Consider the following 19,256-nt stretch of genomic DNA (forward strand, 5'->3'; position numbering starts at 1 on the left):
GTGGGTTTGGAAGGTGCTGTCTCAGAAACCTTGCTGAGTTCCTGCAGTGCATCCTGTAGATGGTACACACGGCCGCCACTATTCGTCGGTTGTGAATGTTTGTGGAAGGGGTAGCAATCAAGTGGGCAGCTTTGTCTTGGATGGTGTCGAGCTTTTTGAGTGTTTTTGGAGCTGAACCCATCCAGGCAAGTGGAGAGTATTCCATTAAATTCCTGACTTGTGCCTTGTAGATGGTGGATAGGCTTTGGTGAGTCAGGAGGTGAGTTACTAACCACAGGATGCCTAGCCTCTGGCCTGCTGTTGTAGCCACAGTTGTGATGTGGCTAGTCCAGTTCAGTTTCTGGTCAATGGTAACCTCCAAGATGTTGGTAGTGAGGGATTCAGCGATGATAGTCCCTTTGAATGTCAAGGGGTGATGATGAGATCATCTCTTTTGTTTATTTAAAGTACCCAATCCACCTACTCTGCACAACGCTAGATCCTCTCTTATCAGAGATGGTCATTGCCTGGCACTTGTGTGGCAGGAATGTTACTTGCATTTCATTTAACCCTATCTGCATATCCTGCAGCACATTTCTCTGTCATCTACTCCTCTACCTTCCTCTTAAATGCAACTGTGCAATTTTCCTCAACTACTCTATGTGGTGGCAAGTTCCACAGTCTAACCACTCTCCTGAATATTTTATTAGATATGTTAGAGAGTCTCTGATACTGGTGGTCCCTCGTTTTGGACAGTGAGTGGTGCGGGTCTGCAATGCATTGCCTGGGAGTGTGGTGGAGGCAGGTTCGATCGAGGCCTTCAAGAGGCAGGAGATGATTAGTTGAATGGAATCAACGTGCAGGGGAACGGCACTAAATCATGCTGCTCGCAGGCACCATGGGTCGAATCGCCTCCTTCTTCGCTGTAACAATTCTGTGATTCCATGGTTCTCAGATCGGGCATTACTCTTGTGGCCATGATGCGGACCTGATGCAGGAGCTGTGCTCCGAAAGCCAGTGATTCGAAACAAACCTGTTGGACTTTAACCTGGTGTTGTAAGACTTCTTACTATTACTCTTGTAAACATGAGGACAGCGCTTGAAATTTTGAAGCTGTTCAAGTCCAACATCTCCCTTACAAAGGCAGTTCAAAGCAGTGAGGAAGAAAATTAGTTCCTGCTAAACCCTATTAATTTGATTCTAGCACCCGCATTTTCATCCAATCTGACTTGGAAATCAAAAGGCATTTACATATTCCTTTTGGATAGTGAGCAGCAACTATTTTGAAGGTCTGGGCGCTGATCACAATGTTGGCTGTTAGTAATCAGGACTCAGTTTCAAAGCAACTCCCCAAAGCTCCGAATAAATTAAAGGTTACGCCATTGCATTCAATCAATGTGTACGATGTTTCAGCGATGTGAATGCACAGCAGGGGAGAGATGCACCAAACTTTGTTCTGGTGCCAATTTGTGGGAACAGAACGCTCATTAAGGATTGCCTGTCAAATTAAATGTTGGCAAGTTACAGCTTGGACCAGATGAATACAAAGATCGAGGCATTCCAAACTTGATGAACTCAAAAAGATATTTGCAGAGAAAAGTTACGCTTGGGGTGTTGAAACTTTCCCGACAATTTCTGTGTCAAATATATGTGATAGACACACTTCTGTCAATATTAAAGTTCTCACAATCAAAACTGTACGCTAACCCAGATTCTTTGATATGTGTTCGTTCAGTACTTTGCAGTGAAAATAAAAATGGTACCAAATGTTATAAAATTCTTAAATGAATCACGGACTACATTTTTCAGTGAGTGCAAGACAGCTACTAATTAGCGTTTTCAAAGCATTCAAACTTTCTGTTCTGATTACCCGCAACAACACAAAGCAAAGCACTGCAGACACCGGAAACCTGAAATAAAAACAAAAATTGGTTGAAGAGAGGCAGCAGGTCTGGCACCACCTATGACCAGGGAAACGGAGACAGCGGGGGCGATTCTCCGAGCCCCCCGCCGGGCCGGAGAATCGGCGCAACCGCGCCACGACTCCAGCGCACGATTCTCCGAGGCGCGAAGTTTCGGTGCTATTTGCGCCGGCGCGTTTGACACGGTGCGGGCCGCTGGAATCGGCGGGGCCACCGATTCTCCGGCCCGGATGGGCTGAGCTGCCGGGCGGAAATGGCAGAGTCCCGCTGGCGCCGCTCACCCCTGGTCGCTGGCGGTGGGAACTCTGCGCGAAGGGTCGGGGGGCGGCCTGGGTGGAGGGGGCTCCTTCACCGGGGAGGGGGGGGGCCTCCAATGGGGTCTGGCCCGCGATCGGGGCCCACCGATCAGCGGGCCGGCCTCTCACCCCCCGGGCCTACCTTCTGGCGCAGCCAACCCCTGGACACCGACGCCATGTTGAGTCGGGGCCGGCGCGCTAAAGAAGTCCACCGCGCATGCGCAGGTTGGCGCGTCCCAACTCCGCATGCGCGGGTTGGCGCCGTGCCCATTTGGCGCGGTGCCCATTTGGCGCCGTGAAAGGAGGCCAGTGCGGCGTGAACTGCTCCAGTGCCGTGCTGGCCCTCTGTGGGGGCCAGAATTGGTCGTACCCGGGCCCGGTTTGCGCCATCGTGAAACGCGACGGCGTTCACAACGGCGTGAACACTTGGGCTCCAGATTGGAGAATCGCCCCCCCCCCCCCAGTTTCAGGTTGATGACTTCTCAGCAGAACTGGGAGAAGTTGGACACGTGTTTGGTTTTAAGCAAGTGGACTGGGGCTGAGAAACTGGGAGGCGCAACAAAGGAGTTTGCGATGGGGTGGAAATTGGGAGAGGTGAAATGACAAAGGAGGTCGGCGGTACGAGGGGCGGAAAGAGTGGTTCGCGGACAAGTGAAGAGCCAAGGGATGCATCTCGAGGAGGTTTGGATGGCACAGCTGCCCTCCGGATATGGGCCAGGGTTTAGAGAACCCGAAAGTGTATCATGGAGTTCACCTGACCCACAACTTTTAATAGATTCTTGTTTGGGGAGCACACGGCCCACTCTGCAGGTGTGGTACAGCAGAAATGGAAAAATATTTTTTAAAGCAAAACAATGTTTATTCTATGAACTCAAGTTAACCTTCTTAAAACATACAGTGAACATCTTAGCAACCATTAATTCAAATACAACCCCCAAAGAATACAACACTAAGTAATCCTGAATAACTTCCCAAACAACAGCCAGAAGACAAAAGAAACACCTTTTAACAGAAGCACATCAGGTTCAAATTCACTACTGAAAACAGTTGTAATTCTGAATTCACCAAATGATCAAGAGATAGTCTTTTTCATGACAGAGAGAACAGCAGTACACCTGCTTGGTCTGGCTTCAGCTCCAACATTGAAAACGAAACCAAAAAAACACTGACACCACCCAAGCTTTTCTCAAAGTGAAACTAAAAAGCAGGGCCAGAGCTCCGCTCCACCCACACTCTGACATCACTGCAGTAACATGAGCATTTGAACGTTTCTTAAAGTGACATTCTCATGACACTCCGCAAGCAAAGAAAAGACCAAGAGTAAAGCCAAAACCTGCAAAGTAAAAGGAAATAAAACGAGGACAGTGGTTGCAGTCTGCTAATAATGTTGGGAGAAAGGTTGTCGACAGCTATGGCGTCTTTAAATGCCAGTAAAATCCTCCTTCCGCTTTATGGTTTGGCAGGAAACTTGATTGATTTTCTCCTTGAATCTGTATTTGTTTGATGGGCTCAAAGCATTTTTTGCACTTCCGCAATCTGGCATTGAGCCAATTAATAAAGGGCAGATCAAATCAATTTCAGACTTCTTGCAAACGTTATAATTTGTGCCTTCACTGAATAAAATTAATTTAAGGCGTCAGCTGTTGCCCCACGGGAACACTTTCAGCTCTATATCGGAAGGTTGTGGGTTCAGGCCCCACTCATTTCATTTCATTCATTCATTTCACTCCAGAGGCTTGGACTCAATCTGGTGAAGACTTTGCTGTTGGGACAAATGGAGGAAGTGCAGTATAGTTGGGAGTGATAACAATAAAGATTATTATTATTTCTATCTTGTAAGATTTGAATGTGTCCTTCCTCATTGCTGTCCCCTAATTGGTGGAAAATGTTATATAATAATAATCTTTATTGTCACAAGTAGGATTACATTAACACTGCAATGAAGTTACTGTGAAAAGCCCCTTGTCGCCACATTGCGGCGCCTGTTCGGGTACACAGAGGGAGAATTCAAAGTGCCCAAATTACCTAAAAGCACGGGCTGGATTCTCCATTATTGGGACTTTGTCCCCCATGCCGGCATCAAAACGGTGGAGTTTTATTCCCGAAAATCCTGGATTAAAGGGACACGAATTCCCAGCCCTGTAGGGGGCTTGCAGGGACCCGGAGTAAATCTCCCAGCTTTTGCTGCAGATGCCAGCCCCCGCACCTCCGGGACACAGGCCGCACATGCGCACAGCGGAGGCCTCCAGCGGCCGTGCCATGCTCCATGGCAGACTCGGACCGCGGAGATAGACCCACAAAGGAGACCCCCCGATCGGCCACTCGCACGACCCTCAACCCCCGCACGAACATTCCCCGGCACCTATAAGGCCCTCGCTAGCCTCCGATCCGCCCGCCCACGGCCAGGGTGGAAGCAGGCTAAGTCCGCAGCCGCTACGCGAGTATCCCGACCAGCTGGAGCACATTAGTTCCACGTCAGGAGCGGAGATTTGCTGAGCGGGCCTGTGGCAATGGCTCCAGGCGGCGCGGTGTACTCCCCAGTGACACGGCTTTTCGGGGCCCGCAGAATCGGCGACTCGCCCCGGTCCCGTTTTCTTGCGGGAACATCGATTCTCCGCCCCCCGAGCCGCTCGCGATTTCGGCGCGAGGGTGCGGAGAATCCAGCCCCACGTCTTTCGGGACTTGTGGGAGGAAACCGGAGCACCCGGTGGAAACCCACGCAGACACGGGGAGAACGTGCAGACTCCGCACAGGCAGTGACCCAAGCCGGGAATCGAACCTGGGACCCTGGAGCTGTGACGCAACAGTGCTAACCACTGTGCTACTGTGCCGCCCATTGTGAACACAAAGATGTGTCAAAGTAGGAAAGGCTTCCATGTATCCAATACCACTCATGGCCTCAGTGTTTTTTATGGAGCCGTTTAAGTGCTCTTGGAGTGTTGAAATTCCAGAAACATGGCCGCCAGTTTGCACACAGCCAAGTCCTACAAGTAATAATTTGATAATGACCGGATAATTCTTTCCTTTTGTGACGTTTCTCAAGGGATAGATGTTGGCAGTCAGTTAGTTTAAATATTAGATGTATTTAGAACAGACAGGGAATCAGATATTTACTGTTTTGTGGCAGGATTCAAGAAAGTGTCTCGCCTATAAATTTCATACGAATTGCACATCCAAGTACCCCAGCAAAGTGAAAGATTTGATGCAATGCGTTGTTTTTTTTAGTTTATCCTTAAGAACCAATGGATAAGGCGGGATTCTGGTTGAAACCACGTTGATCGAAACCCCTGTGTACACCAGCTGGTCGCTGCAAAGGAAGACAATCTGAATATTTTCTCTGCAGTTAAATACTACTATTGAGTTGACTGTTCCACCCATAGCCAAAGCTCAGCTTGGTTTTGGCATAGGATTCAGACACAATGAGCTATTCCAAGGAAGAGGCCCTCCACCAGAGCTGGGGGGGCTGCAAGGGAGGTTGACTGCTTCACTGATTATAAAACCGGCTAGATTCAGCCACCCACACCCACAACCCTTGCACGAAAGAGCAACAAGACCGTCAGCCTCACACACAAAAAAATGCCCAAAGTAAAGAAAGTAGCTTCCTCTTAATTTTAACGTCTCGATTATCAAAGTCTCCTTCTTGTTTTTTAGTCATGGCTTCGCCCCTCGCTATCTCTGTAATCTCCTCCAGTCCACAACCCTCCGAGTATCTGCTGTCCTCTAATTATGGCCACTTGTGGATCCTTGAGTTTACTTGTTCACCAGAGGCAGCCCTGCTTTCGATTGTGTCAGTCCTAAACTCTGGAATTCCTTCCCTACACCTCCCCGCCTCTTTACCTCACTTTCTTCCTTTAAGACAGTCTTTGAGACCTAGCACTTAGACTCATCCTTTGGCTATCTGACCTCATGTCCCCTTACCTTGTTGGGTTACTACTTTTTCTTCACAGCGCTCCCGTGACGCACCTTGGCATGTTTTATTATTTTAAAGTGCTATGTGAACATAAGGGGCTAGATTCTCCATTCTGAAGACTAACTGCTGACAAAGCGTAGTATGTGTAGACTTTCACGACAGGAAATTCAGCGCCAACCCCTCACTGATTCCGGTACCGGTGAGGGTCTAGCACCCGCGCCGAGTGAAAGTCCGGCGGATCGCGCCGCAAACGGCCACAGAATGGCCGGGTCCCGGGCCTCGCATGCGCATGGCTGACGACCTGCACCGGTCGCGCCGTACAACACGGCGCCGGCCGTGCGCGAACCCAACACGCCAACCGTGACTCCACAGCCCACCCCCTGGCCACCCCACACCGGTTCCCCCAGCCCTCGTAGAGGTCCCCCCCCCCCCCACCCCGGCCAGTGGCAAGGATCCCGGCCGAGTGTGGCGGCATTGGACACTGTCCGCAGCTGGCACGGCAGGTTCCCGCACGGTCGGGACCACACCTGTCCCGCGCCGTCGGGAACTCGCCCCATCGGGGGCGGAGCATCGCGGACCGGCGTCAAACTGGCACCGGTCCCGCTTTTGGCATGGGAATCCATTCCCCGCCCGATCGCCGATCACAATTTCGGAGAATCCCGCCCAAGTTTTTAAAAATAAATTTAGAGTGCACCAATTCTTTTTTCCCAATTCAGGGCCAATTTAGCGCGGCCAATCCACCTACCCTGCACATCTTTGGGTTTGTGAGGGTGAGACCCACACAGACGCGGGGAGAATGTGCAAACTCCACATGCACAGTGACCCGGGGCTGAGTTCGAACCCGGGTCCTCAGCGCCGTGAGGTAGCAGTGCTAACCACTGTGCCACTCTGATATGTTGTCGTTGCTGTGGGATAAACTAGAATGGGAATCAACCTGACAAGTAGAAACTGACAAGTGCCGGAATTTATTACACTGGGGCTGATAGGCTGGGGCTGATTGGGTCTTACATGGGGCTGGTGGGAAGCAAGGGTGCCGACAACAGCATTCGCCCCAATAAGTAAGAGGTATTCATGCTAGATCCCAGGGCCTCATTTCAACATAACGTGTTGGGCTCATAATTGCGCATCCTACCAGCTGCTGAGAGCATTTGGAAATAATGAGGAATCCCTTTGCAACGGATCACTAACTAGGGATGATGGAGACTTTTAAAAGGACTCGCCCGCTTGAAAGACAAGTGGTGACACGTGGTGGCAAATACTGCGATAGCCGTTAAAATTCTTTGAAGGTGGATTGATCCTTCCTGAAATCCCTTTCGGTCAAGTTTCAGGCTGGTGGTAGCCAAGGTTTGCCACAATTACTGTGGAAGCAGGAAACAGAGTCTGTAGATTAATAACGGAGCAGTGGAACTGACTGAGTAGACGGTGATTATGTTGACCTGGAAGGACGCAAAATCAAAGACATTGAGCGCTCTGGTAATCCCTGCCCGAAAATGGCAATGTGACTCCAACGGCAAAGATTGGCTGGAGATATCCTTACAACAGGTTGCATACCAGCCACAGAATATTTGCTCATTTATCTCATTGAGGTTTGTGGCCTCCTGCTGTGTATAAATTAGCTCATTTGTTTCTCGCCATTACAACAGTCGCTACACTCTGAAAGCACATTATTGGCTGCAAAGTCAATAATGCACATTAAAGCACATTATTGGCTGGAAGTCCTGAACGGTGCGGTGGAAAGGCAAGGGGCTGGATTCTCCGTTTCAGCGGTAAAGTGCCAGCTGAAACGGAGAATTAGCGGCCGTTTTACGACGCCAAAATCGGCGCCGAACCCTCACTGATTGTGGGACCGGCGAGGGGCTAGCAGCAGCGCTGGGTGAAACACTCGGCTCCCGCCGTGCCAAAAACGACCAGGTCCCTGGCCGCACATGCGCACGGCGACGGCCTGCAGCGGTCGTGCTGTACAACATGGCGCCAGCCGTGTGCGGACCCAACCCGCCAAATACGAGCCCACTGGCCACACCCCACCAGCCCCCCAGCATCCCCCCCCCCCCAACCGGGCTGGCATGGATCCGGGCTCCGGGCTGATGTGGCTGCGCTGGACACAGTCCCGACCGTTCAGACCCCACGTCCTTCCGATCGCCGATTACGATATCGGCGTCTGCAACAGAGGTTTATTTATTTCCTGGGTAATGTTACTTTTTCGGGAAACCCTTCCTGGTACTAGTCCAGGAATGTTGGCATCTACTTGTGCATGAGGTGGGAAGGGTGACAGCGATGGGCACAGACTTCCTGTGGTGCAACATCAGCTGCCGGATGTGCCTTCATTCCTTCCCCCTCAAACTGGAGAGAACATCGCAATAGCGAATTCTCCACCGGGGAATCTATCAAAGCCACTCCAGCAACCCCTGGTGCCAGAGAAGTTTTCTTTCACAGAACCACTCTCCACAAAGCTTCCTTTCGAGCCCCGACTTCCTCGTTTAAAAGGATGGAAAAAAGATCGTCATTCCTCCCACAGCTGCCTAGCAACTCCCGGACACTCGCTGCAAATGGGCATCTTTATGAGTGAATGCTGATTCTGTGTGACGGCCAAGAGAGGAGTGAGGGACCTCGCCATCTGTTTCACGACGATTCTCAAAGCCCTGGCGTTTTCCAGGGAGCGTTTGCTGCGTGGCGCGTTACACACTGCACACCGCGGACAGAACATCAATGTGGCAGACGTGTGCCCCGAGTGCCCACACTGCAATGCCATGAATGTGTTCAACCATCAGCCACAGTCTCGCTTTGCGAGACAGGAGGAAACAAGCTGACTGAAAGCAATAAGGCTTAATGTACTTTGATAAACAGAGAAACCAGTAGGCAATGCTTAATTTAACGCCCCAGAAATGTAAGTCGGGAGTAGAGGAGCTTTACGCTCTAACAGAAGCAGCATGATGCAACAGGTGGCTCTGTAATCTCAAGAAAAATAAGTGAATTATCCAAAATCCATTACAGAACACAACATATACGAATATTCTGGTCAAGCAAATTAAGTCCAGCTTCTCACAGTGCCATCAGATTAACTAGGAACCAATAAATCACCATATCCAGTGACACCAACTTAAAATGCACTCTATTATTTTCCTAATTAATAAAGCTTTGCCTTCTTAATGCACTCCTTGTACAAGCAAATTTCCCAGAAAAGGACGCGGCCACTCAGGATTAATTTGCCTCATGTGGCCTTCTTTGAAATACATTACCTTAATGACCCATGTTTCTTTCAAATCTTCATTCGGGAGCTGAGGGGGGTGGTGGGGCAGAAGAGGGTATGGAAAGAGGTGAGTCGGTGTCCTCTGTATCAACAGCGTTCTCCAGTCAAAAAGCAGCACAGGCTCCTGACCCTGAGACAGAAAGCTGCTTCGTAATAAGCCACCGAGAAAAGGTTTGTTTAGAAGCTGAGCCTGGGGTCATTTAATCACCGCCACCTCGTCTCGTCTTTCACCATTTCCAACCTTGGAAGGCAGTGCATTATGAACCTTGGTCCCTCACCCGACTAAACTGGGCCAATTTTCTTCTTTGTGCCCCTATCCCAGAGTAGCCTAATTATCTTGAATGTTGAACGTTTCACAACAAAGTCTCTTAAATGCCTTAAAGGGGTTGGTTTAGCACAGTGGGCTAAACAGCAGGCTTGTAATGCAGAACAAGGCAACAGCGCGGGTTCAATTCCTGCACCGGCCTCCCCGAACAGGCGCCAGAATGTGGCGACTAGGGGCTTTTCACAGTAACTTCATTGAAGCCGACTTGTGACAATAAGTGATTATTATTATTATTAATAAAGCAAGCTTCGCCTTTGTGGTTGCGCACATTAACCTAAGTCACATTGCACTCGCCTACTCCATCCACCCTGATAAAACTTTGTTCATCAACCTCCAGCGATATCACTCACAGTTATTTACACTTTTTCCCTTTGACAATATTGGGGACATGCCCTTTGATCCCGGCCATATCGTGTCTCCATTACACAAGACATAGGGCAGCACGGTAGCATTGTGAGTAGCACAATTGCTTCACAGCTCCAGGGTCCCAGGTTCGATTCCGGCTTGGGTCACCGTCTGTGCGGTGTCTGCACATCCTCCCCGTGTGTGCGTGGGTTTCCTCCGAGTGCTCCGGTTTCCTCCCACAGTCCAAAGATGTGCAGGTTAGGTGGATTGGCCGTGATAAATTGCCCTTAGTGTCCAAAATTGCCCTTAGTGTTGGGTGGGGTTACTGGGTTATGGGGATAGGGTGGAGGTATTGACATTGGGTAGGGTGCTCTTTCCAAGAGCCAGTGCAGACTCGATGGGCCGAATGGCCTCCTTCTGCACTGTAAATTCTATGATAATCTATGACATGAGTAGGGCGATCGGCAGCACCTCTATTTTAGTCTTGTTTTAAACGTCAATTCTTTTTAAATATTTAATCAATTTCTTCTTTGTATATTTGCATCACAAACTATGATATCATTGCCCACTTAATTAGGAATTCAAATATTTTCAATGATACCAAGGTGATCTACCTGAGTTTTCCCTGGTTAAGATGCAAACCAGGGGCGCGATTCTCTGCTCCCGCGCCGGTTGGGAGAATCGCCTGGGTCGCCAAATTTTCCCGCGACACCGGTCCGACACCCTCCCGCGATTCTCCCAAGTGGCGAGAGCGGCCCCGTCGAGTTCCACGCGGCGCAGGCAGGAGAATCGCCCGTGACACCCAAAATGGCGATTCTCTTGCACCCCTGCTATTCTCAGGCCCGGATGGGCCGACCGGCCAGCCCAAAACAGCGGGTTTGCCCCGGCGCCATCCACACCTGGGGCGAAATTCTCCGGAAACGGCGCGATGTCCGCCGACTGGCGCCCAAAACGGCGCAAATCAGACGGGCATCGCGCCGCCCCAAAGGTGCGGAATGCTCCGCATCTTTGGGGGCCGAGCCCCAACATTGAGGGGCTAGGCGGGCGCCGGACGAATTTCCGCCCAGCCAGCTGGCGGAAAAGGCCTTTGGTGCCCCGCCAGCTGGCGCAGAAATGACATCTCCGGGCGGCGCATGCGCGAGAGCGTAAGCGGCCGCTGACAGCATTGCCGCGCATGCGCAGTGGAGGGAGTCTCTTCCGCCTCCGCCATGGTGGAGACCGTGGCAGAGGCGGAAGGGAAAGAGTGCCCCCACGACACAGGCCCCCCCGCAGATCGGTGGGCCCCGATCATGGGCCAGGCCACCGTGGGGGCACCCCCTGGGGCCAGATCGCCCCGCGGCCCCCCCAGGACCCCGGACCCCGCCCGCGCCGCCTTGTCCCGCTGGTAAGGTAGGTGATTTAATTTACGCCGGCGGGACAGGAATTTTAGCGGCGGGACTTCGGCCCATCCGGGCCGGAGAATCGAGCAGGGGTCCCGCCAACCGGCGCGGCGCGATTCCCGCCCCCGCCGAATATCCGGTGGCGGAGACTTCGGCAACCAGTGGGGGCGGGATTCACGCCAGCCTCCAGCGATTCTCCGACCCGGCGGGGGGTCGGAGAATTTCGCCCCTGATCACTGCTGGCGTGAACAGCGCTGGAACGCTGGGGGGGGGGGGGTGGGGCCTGCGGTGGGGGAAAGGGGGGGGGATCCTGCACCGGGGGGGGCCTCAACTGGGGTGTGGCCTGCGATCGGTGCCCACCGATCGTCGGGCCGTCCTCTCTGCAGGAGGATCTCCTTTCTTCCGCAGCCCCGCAAGATCCATCTGACATCTTCTTGCGGGGCGAACTCAGAGAGGACGGCAACCACGCTTGCGCGGGTGACGCCAGTTATGCGGCGCCGGCCGCGTCATGTATGCGGCGCCGCCTTTACGCGGCGCCAAGGCCTGGCACGCGTAAATGACGCGGCGGCGCTCCTAGCCCATTATCGGGCCCTGAATGAGTCAGGATAGGGGCCGTTTCGCACCGTCGTGAACCTCGACGGCGTTCACGACGGCGCGAACACCCTGCCTCCATTTCGGAGAATCCCGCCCCGGGTCTTTGACGCCACTGAACCCCAGTTTATATCCCTTTCTCAGGACAGCGCCTGAGCATGAACAGGGACTCATCTCTCATCAAACCAGCAGCGTTAAAATCGATAATTTGGAGTGGAAAATGGAGACGCAACATTATAAAGTTCCCATTTCCACCGAGGTGGACTGTGTAGGGTGTCATAAGGTCTCGCTACCCAGTTGTTGGCACCGGCAATATATTCCGCCATTCCCTTTTACAAAACGTCTCCCTGCTTACATATCAAAGTGAAGCCAGTGGATCACCCATCTGACAACGAGACAGGGAGCAATTAACCCAGGACATTCTCAACAAATCAATGACTTTGGAAGTCCCGAATCACAGCAGGGGAAGCTGAACTCAATTGAAGGTCTTTGCGTTAAAACCACAGTGTTTATTATGCAAAATAGCAACTATTCATTGACAATTTTCCTGCAGTGGATCAAGAGAAATTTAACACAACACTACTCACTAGACTGTATGGACTAAGGGGCAGCTGGGATAGAATGGGTCGTAAACATTCCTTGAAAAGTGTAGGCTTGATTTCTGAATTGCCTTTTCTCACTCCATGATTTTCTAGGGGAACGATATCAGACCGCATACAAAACACAAACATACCTGCCAGCACCAGTCCTTCAGATATCCCGAGTTTTTCTCTCTCCCTTTCGGAGAAGCACCTTCCTGCAATAAAATAATACACGGAGTTTAAAATCTCATTCATACATGGATCTGTCCCTGCACACATTGATATTTATGATTCCACACAACACGTTGCCTAGTAACGAGCAATTCTCTTATTCAAAAGGTATGTCTCATTTTCCCTCTGCGGGGAAAGAACATTTTCTCCGACTTTTCTCTCTGTGTCTCTTCAGCACAGCGGCAAACTGAACCTTTGTAAAGAGGGAAGGAGTCAATTTACAACAGACACTGCATGAAAACAATATCAGCCTGACCCTCGGCCCAGGAAGTCCACCCAATATCCAATCCCTCAATTGGTGCAAGGGTGCACCCGGGCCCACATTCAGAATGAAAAACAATTTACAGTATTGGAGGGTACTTAAAGTCTTTGAACTTGTCCTTCATTGATAACTTTCAAGGTGTAAAGATGAATACAACTTCTTAACTTTGTTCAAATTAATATGTTGAAGAAAGGCTTCTTTTTAATGATATTGATATTTAATGATATTTTAATGAGTATGGATTTTATTTATGGCGGGTAAAGCTTGCAGAGTGTAACTAAGCGCTAACAATGCAAGACATTGTGACGTCAGTACACTTTCAAGGCCCAAAAGTTGGCAGCAAATTCACTGCATAAAGAAAGACATAGAGCTGAATTTCACTCTCCGCCGGTGAGCTTTTAGGCGGAGGGAAGTGTGAAGTAAAACAAATGGGCTTCCCGCTGTGTTGCCACCAGCGATGCCCTCTCAGTGATTTTACACTGGGGCAGGTGAAGCATCCAACTGGCCAACCAACCTTACTCAATTGAGGCCCTTAAGTGGCCAACCATTGACCACTTCTCATCCCGCCTCAACTTTTAGGCTGGCGAGAGGATTTCCCCGGTGTGGAGCAAGCCAAAAATGATCTGGCGTCATCCTTGGGTGGCTTGTAGATGCCGCCTCCTAACTTAGGTTGCCTCCCCCCTCCCCCCCCCCCTCCCCCCAACCCACTTGAGGTCCAATGGCCTCTGGACCTCCCTTGCCCACTATCCACCCCATTAGGACTTCCCTACTCGCCCTTGCCCACTATTCACCCCATTAGGACTTCCCTGCGCTCCCCGCCAGAGATCCTGAATTCTCATCTTTCCATGCGCTCCCGGGACGTGCCCTTTTGTCCACTGCAGCTTTTGTTGCTGTCGGGGGCCTTCCTCCTGATTGGGGAGGTGTTCTCCACCGGCCCCACAGTCCAAAGATGTGCAGGTTAGGTGGATTGGCCATGATAAATTGTCCTTAGTGTCCAAAATTGCCCTTAGTGTTGGGTGGGGTTACTGGGTAATGGGGATAGGGTGGAGGTGTTGACCTTGGGTAGTGTGCTCTTTCCAAGAGCGGGTGCAGACTCGATGGGCCGAATGGCCTCCTTCTGCACTGTAAATTCTATGAAATTCTATGAATTCTTCGGATGGAGGGTGGGAAAACCCACCATCCGAAATAGCTTGGCCATTCGCATCTTTCACCACCTCAAGGATATCCCAATGCACTTTACAGCCAATAAGATATTGTTTATGTACAATGACTATTGTAAACAGCAGAAACACAGCTGTCAATTTGCACACAGGAAGGTCCCAGCAATGTGACAATGACTCGAACACTGATTTTTTTTCTAGTGATGTGATAGAATGCACTGGAGGGTCAGCCTAGCTTTAATACTCATTCGTGTCTCTCAATCTCGTGACTCACAGCGACATGAGACTCAAGGCAAATGTTGCTGGTTTATGTATGCAGAGCGTAACTATGCAAAGAGAATGAAAGATTTGAATTGTGAAGTGGAAATTGATAATATCAGCAAGATTTACCTAAATGGGAACAAGGTCCCGTAGCGAGCGTGCTGAGCCGCATGTTTCCCGGTGTTTGCAGCACCGAGAAACACAACACTATAAAACGGCACTCCAGTTAGATAAGGAGCCTCGGCTGGGAACGGGCGGCTGAGGCCGCACATGGCCCCATTTCCTGCACTGAGGAGCTCCGCTCGTTGGAACCCCTCAGTGTAGCGAGAGATCGGGGACATTTTTAAGTGGTGTCCCGATCGCTGGAGCCCCTGACGTGACCTTCGGTCCCCCCAAGCCCCAACACACTGTGGGAGGGTCCCCGGCTCCCCCCCCTCCCCCCCCGCACCCCCTCCAACATCTGCGTAGGTCTCCCCCAGCCCGATCGCCCCCGTGCAGAAAATGGCAGCTCGGCACCGCAGGTCTGGCCCCCTGGCAGTGCCACCCAGGCAACTTGGTAGTGCCAGACTGGCACCCAGGTTGCACTGCCAGGGTGCCCGGGAGGCACCAACAGTGCCAGGGTACCTCCCTGCCCAAAGGGCATGCACCTGGGGGCCTCTGATCACCTGGGATACCCCCATGAGTGCCGTTCCGTCTGGTGCCAGTGTGTGGAGCCCAGTACTGAATGGTGCTCGCCCGAGGTCTCCAAGATGAAGGAGATAGATCCCAATGCCTCGGGAATCGGCATATTAAAGCAAGACGATGCAGTGTTTTAATGTAAAAATGTCTCTGTACTGATGCAAAGCATTTGTTTTATATTTGGAGAACAAAGGGCTGGATTCTCCGATCCTGTGGCTATGTCCACAGGATCCGTCTGGTCTTACGACCAAAGGTTGGTGCCGCCTCCACACCGATGCTCCGCCAGTGGGGAGCTAACAGCCACAGCTTTACCTGCCGATACGGACGCAGAATGGCCAGGTCCGTGGCCGCATGGACCCTGCCTGCTAAAACCCCTGTAACCCCCTCGCCAGCGGAACGGCTCCCCTCTCCTCCCCCCCCCCCCCCGGCTGCGGCGGCGCCGGACACAGTCCGCAGCCGCCACGTGAGGTTGACGGAAAGTGAGAGGACACTCGACCGGCGTCGTCGGGAGGTCGGTCCATCGGGGGGCGGAGCATTAGGGGAGGGCCTCAGGTGACGTCCTGAGGCCGTCCCGACGACTCCTCGAGTACGCCGTTTTTGAGGGGTGCGGATCATCGGAAAAAAGCCGCCAGCCCCGATTTCAGCGTAAAAATAAAAGCCGTTCCGCTGGATTTCGGTTTCGGCAATCAAGGAATCCTGCCCATAATCTTTATTTTGTTGTAACAAGGTGTTCAGTAAAGTACATGTTCCTCCTTTAAGCTGCTTCTTAAAATCTATCTATTTGATCAAGATCATAGGCACCTTGTGTAATATCTCCTCTGGCTTGGTGCCAATTTTGGTCTTATAAAACTCCTTTGAAAAGTCTTAAGACATGTTTCTATGCCAAAAAGGGCTAATAAATGCAAATTGTTGTTCTACGTTAATTGTATTGAGTTCCTGATAATACCTCCTGTAGCTGATATTGAGTGTGATTTAACAACAAAAAAAAGTCCCATCTTGGGTGCAAATAGTCGGCTGTTTCTCAGCACCTTAGCGGAGAGAACGACTCCGCTATTAAACGGGGCTTTGTTTTTCTGGGGGGCCTCTGTTAGGAGCACACCACCGAGGCCACGGGTAGCTTACTTTCCTGCCACCCAAGCACCCTGGCAGTGCAAAATTGGCAGGCTGGCAGTGCCAAGGTACCTAGCTGGCATCGGGGTGCTCACCTCTCACCACTATCTTCCCCCACACACTTCCCATGCATGCCAACTCATGCCAACCATGCCCCTGCCCACACCCATGACACCTTATAGCCCCTATGCTAACTCATGCCAATTCATGCCAACCTGCCCATCATACTGTGCCGTTATATTCTCCATGCCAACCCTCCCAGCTGCCATCATGGGCAGACCTCAACAGCCATTTAGAGATGAAAGTAAACTGAGTTCTAAATATCGATTAAAGCCTTCACTGTCTTCAAAAAGCGCTTCCATTGATGAGAACCAATTCATTATATTTAAATACCCTCAATGAATTTATCCTTTAAAAACAATGGTACTCATAATCCCACAAAAAAGAAAGCAAATCCTTTAATAATATTTTTGAGCTGCCAATCAAATGTGAATTTATAAACTCCTACTGTGATAATGACAGCATTAGTAATAGCTTAATGATATCCCTTAGGGTCATGTCAACAAATGGCTATTGTAACGACTAGAATAGACTTTTCTAAGGCAGTTGTAAGGGCCAGTTTACTGTCTGTGCGGAGTCTGCACGTTCTCCCTGTGTCTGTGTGGGTTTCCTCGGGTGCTCTGGTTTCCTCCCACAAGTCCCGAAAGACGTGCTTGTTAGGGAATTTGGACATTCAGAATTCTCCCTCAGTGTACCCGAACAGGCACCGGAATGTGGCGACTAGGGGCTTTTCACAGTAACTTCATTGCAGTGTTAATGTAATCCTACTTGTGACAATCAAGATTATTTAAAAAAAAGATAGTAAATCTTGTTTTTATTTAAATCACTTGATGACTTAAGGTTTCTTTTACCTCTCACTGATACAGGCAGGCTTTTTCCAATCTTGAAAGGGCTTCTCATTTAAATAATCACTTGACAATTTACAGATCTTATCCACCCTACAGAAGCATTTATGACTACTGTAAAGACTATTCCCATACTGCAAGTTAAGGACCTTGCTCTAGTGAAACAGGGTCTGTTTGAACTCAGCATTGAGTGCAATTGACCCTGCTGAGTGTGGGTTTTCCACATGTGTAAGTCATGTCATGTGAAGTATGTCATGTGTGTTAAGCTGATCCGTACAGCTGCCTTAATATATTCCAGTTCAGTACTTCGGTCTCATCTTTCTGGCAAGCTGTCACTCTTCAAATGTGAATTTACAAACACCTACTGTGATAATGCAGCACGGTAGCACAGTGGTTAGCACAATTGCTTCACAGCTCCAAGGTCCCAGGTTCGATTCCCGGCTTGGGTCACTGTCTGTGCGCAGTCTGCACATCCTCCCCGTGTGTGCGTGGGTTTCCTCCGAGTGCTCTAGTTTCCTCCCACAGTCCAAAGATCCTCAGGTGAGGTGGATTGACCATTCTAAACTGCCGCTAAGTATCCAAAAAAGATTAGATAGGGTTACTGGGTTACAGGGATAGGGTAGAGGGATGGCCTTGGGTAGGGTTCTCTTTCCAAGGGTTGGTGCATACTTGATGGACCGAATGGCCTCCTTCTGCACTGTAAATTCTATGATTCACCTGGTTTTAGACAGTAAAGGAATTTAAGTCTCAGACATTTCAAAAAGAATTCTCTCATAAACTTGTACTGGGAGATGTTTCACAGGAACCCCAATTATCGATGGGCAGGATTCTCCGTTTCTGAGACTAAGGGCTGGATTCTCAGATTGACACCGAAATCGGAGCTGGCGCCGCTTTTCAGATGCTCCGCCCCTCCAAAACACGTCAGCGATGAGTACGCCGCAAGCCGCTGGGATGGCTTCAGGACATCACCTGAAGGCCCTCCTCTGATGTTCTGCCCCCGAGGGGACGACTTCCCGACGGCTTGGGGCACACGTTTTCTCAGTTTTCAGGAACTTCGCGTGGCGGCGAACTTTCTGGAGCGCCGCCATAGTCGTGTGAGGCGGAGGGGGGGGGGGGGAGCCGTTTGGCTGGCTGCGGTGGGGGGGGGAGGGGGCTTTGGCGGGGGCTGGGGGGACTGGTGGGGGGTGGTCCAAGGTGGCAAGGGGGGGGGGGGGTTACAGGGCAGCTCTATCTGGCAGGCACGACCACCACAGACCGCCGCCATGCGCATGTGCGGCCACAGACCAGGCAATTCTCGGTCCATATCTGCAGGTAAAGCAGGGGGCTTTATGTGGCGCGGTGCTAGCCCCCCACTGGGCGGAGCAACGGTGTGGGGGCGGCGCCAACCTTTTGGTCGTAAGACTAGTCACAAAATCGGAGAATCCAGCCCAAAGCGTTGATGCCATTGCAGAATTCATGGACTTTGACGAAAGCAAAACTGGTTCCGAACCTGAATCGATTCAGCAGCTGTGGAGTGATTAGCACTGGCGTCACGTGGAACACAATTGATTCCAATGAGAAACGGGTCCGTGATTGACACTCAGGAGGCTGACAAGCTGCAGCCGCATATACACACTGCACTCGCCACACACACCAACCCAGCAAACAAGATGGCACTGGTTGTGCTGGAGCGCGCCCATCCCGCTGATGGGTCAGCTGGGGCCAGAGGGCATCTGAAGGGTGACCTGGAGGGACACCTATACGGCCCTAAATTCACAGTGGGCTCTTAGCGGCGTGTGCAGCTGCACGGATGCCTTTCCGGCTGCGGCAATGGTATTCCGTGTTCGTTCACCCTGACCCCGCAGCCCACCTCCTGGCCACCCACTACTCCCCCCCCCCCCCCCCCCCCCCCCACACCATCACCCCCTCCCGGCCCTGGAAGAAGCCCCCCCACCCTCGGCCAACGGCACAACTGTCAGCAAACTATGGCGATGTTGGACACTTTCCGTGCCCCCTCTCTCTCACTCAGCAGCCACGCGCCGGTTTCACGGTTTTTAAAAGCACAAGTGAACCGCGCCGTCGGGAACTCGGCCCA

At 51.3% G+C, this 19,256-nt stretch overlaps 1 protein-coding gene across 1 annotated transcript in view; it reads right to left on the reverse strand.

Annotated features, from left to right (window-relative positions):
* The window catches only part of LOC140398569 (thyroid hormone receptor alpha-like), a 433,293-nt gene that overhangs the window by 286,901 nt on the left and 127,136 nt on the right, over positions 1-19,256 (reverse strand). Inside the window, exon 2 of the mRNA XM_072487371.1 lies at positions 12,728-12,790. The gene's annotated coding sequence lies outside the window, so the exon portion shown is untranslated. The remainder of the gene's footprint in view (positions 1-12,727; positions 12,791-19,256) is intronic.

Source organism: Scyliorhinus torazame, chromosome 21 (assembly GCF_047496885.1).
Source record: "Scyliorhinus torazame isolate Kashiwa2021f chromosome 21, sScyTor2.1, whole genome shotgun sequence".
Taxonomy (NCBI): Eukaryota; Metazoa; Chordata; class Chondrichthyes; order Carcharhiniformes; family Scyliorhinidae; genus Scyliorhinus; species Scyliorhinus torazame.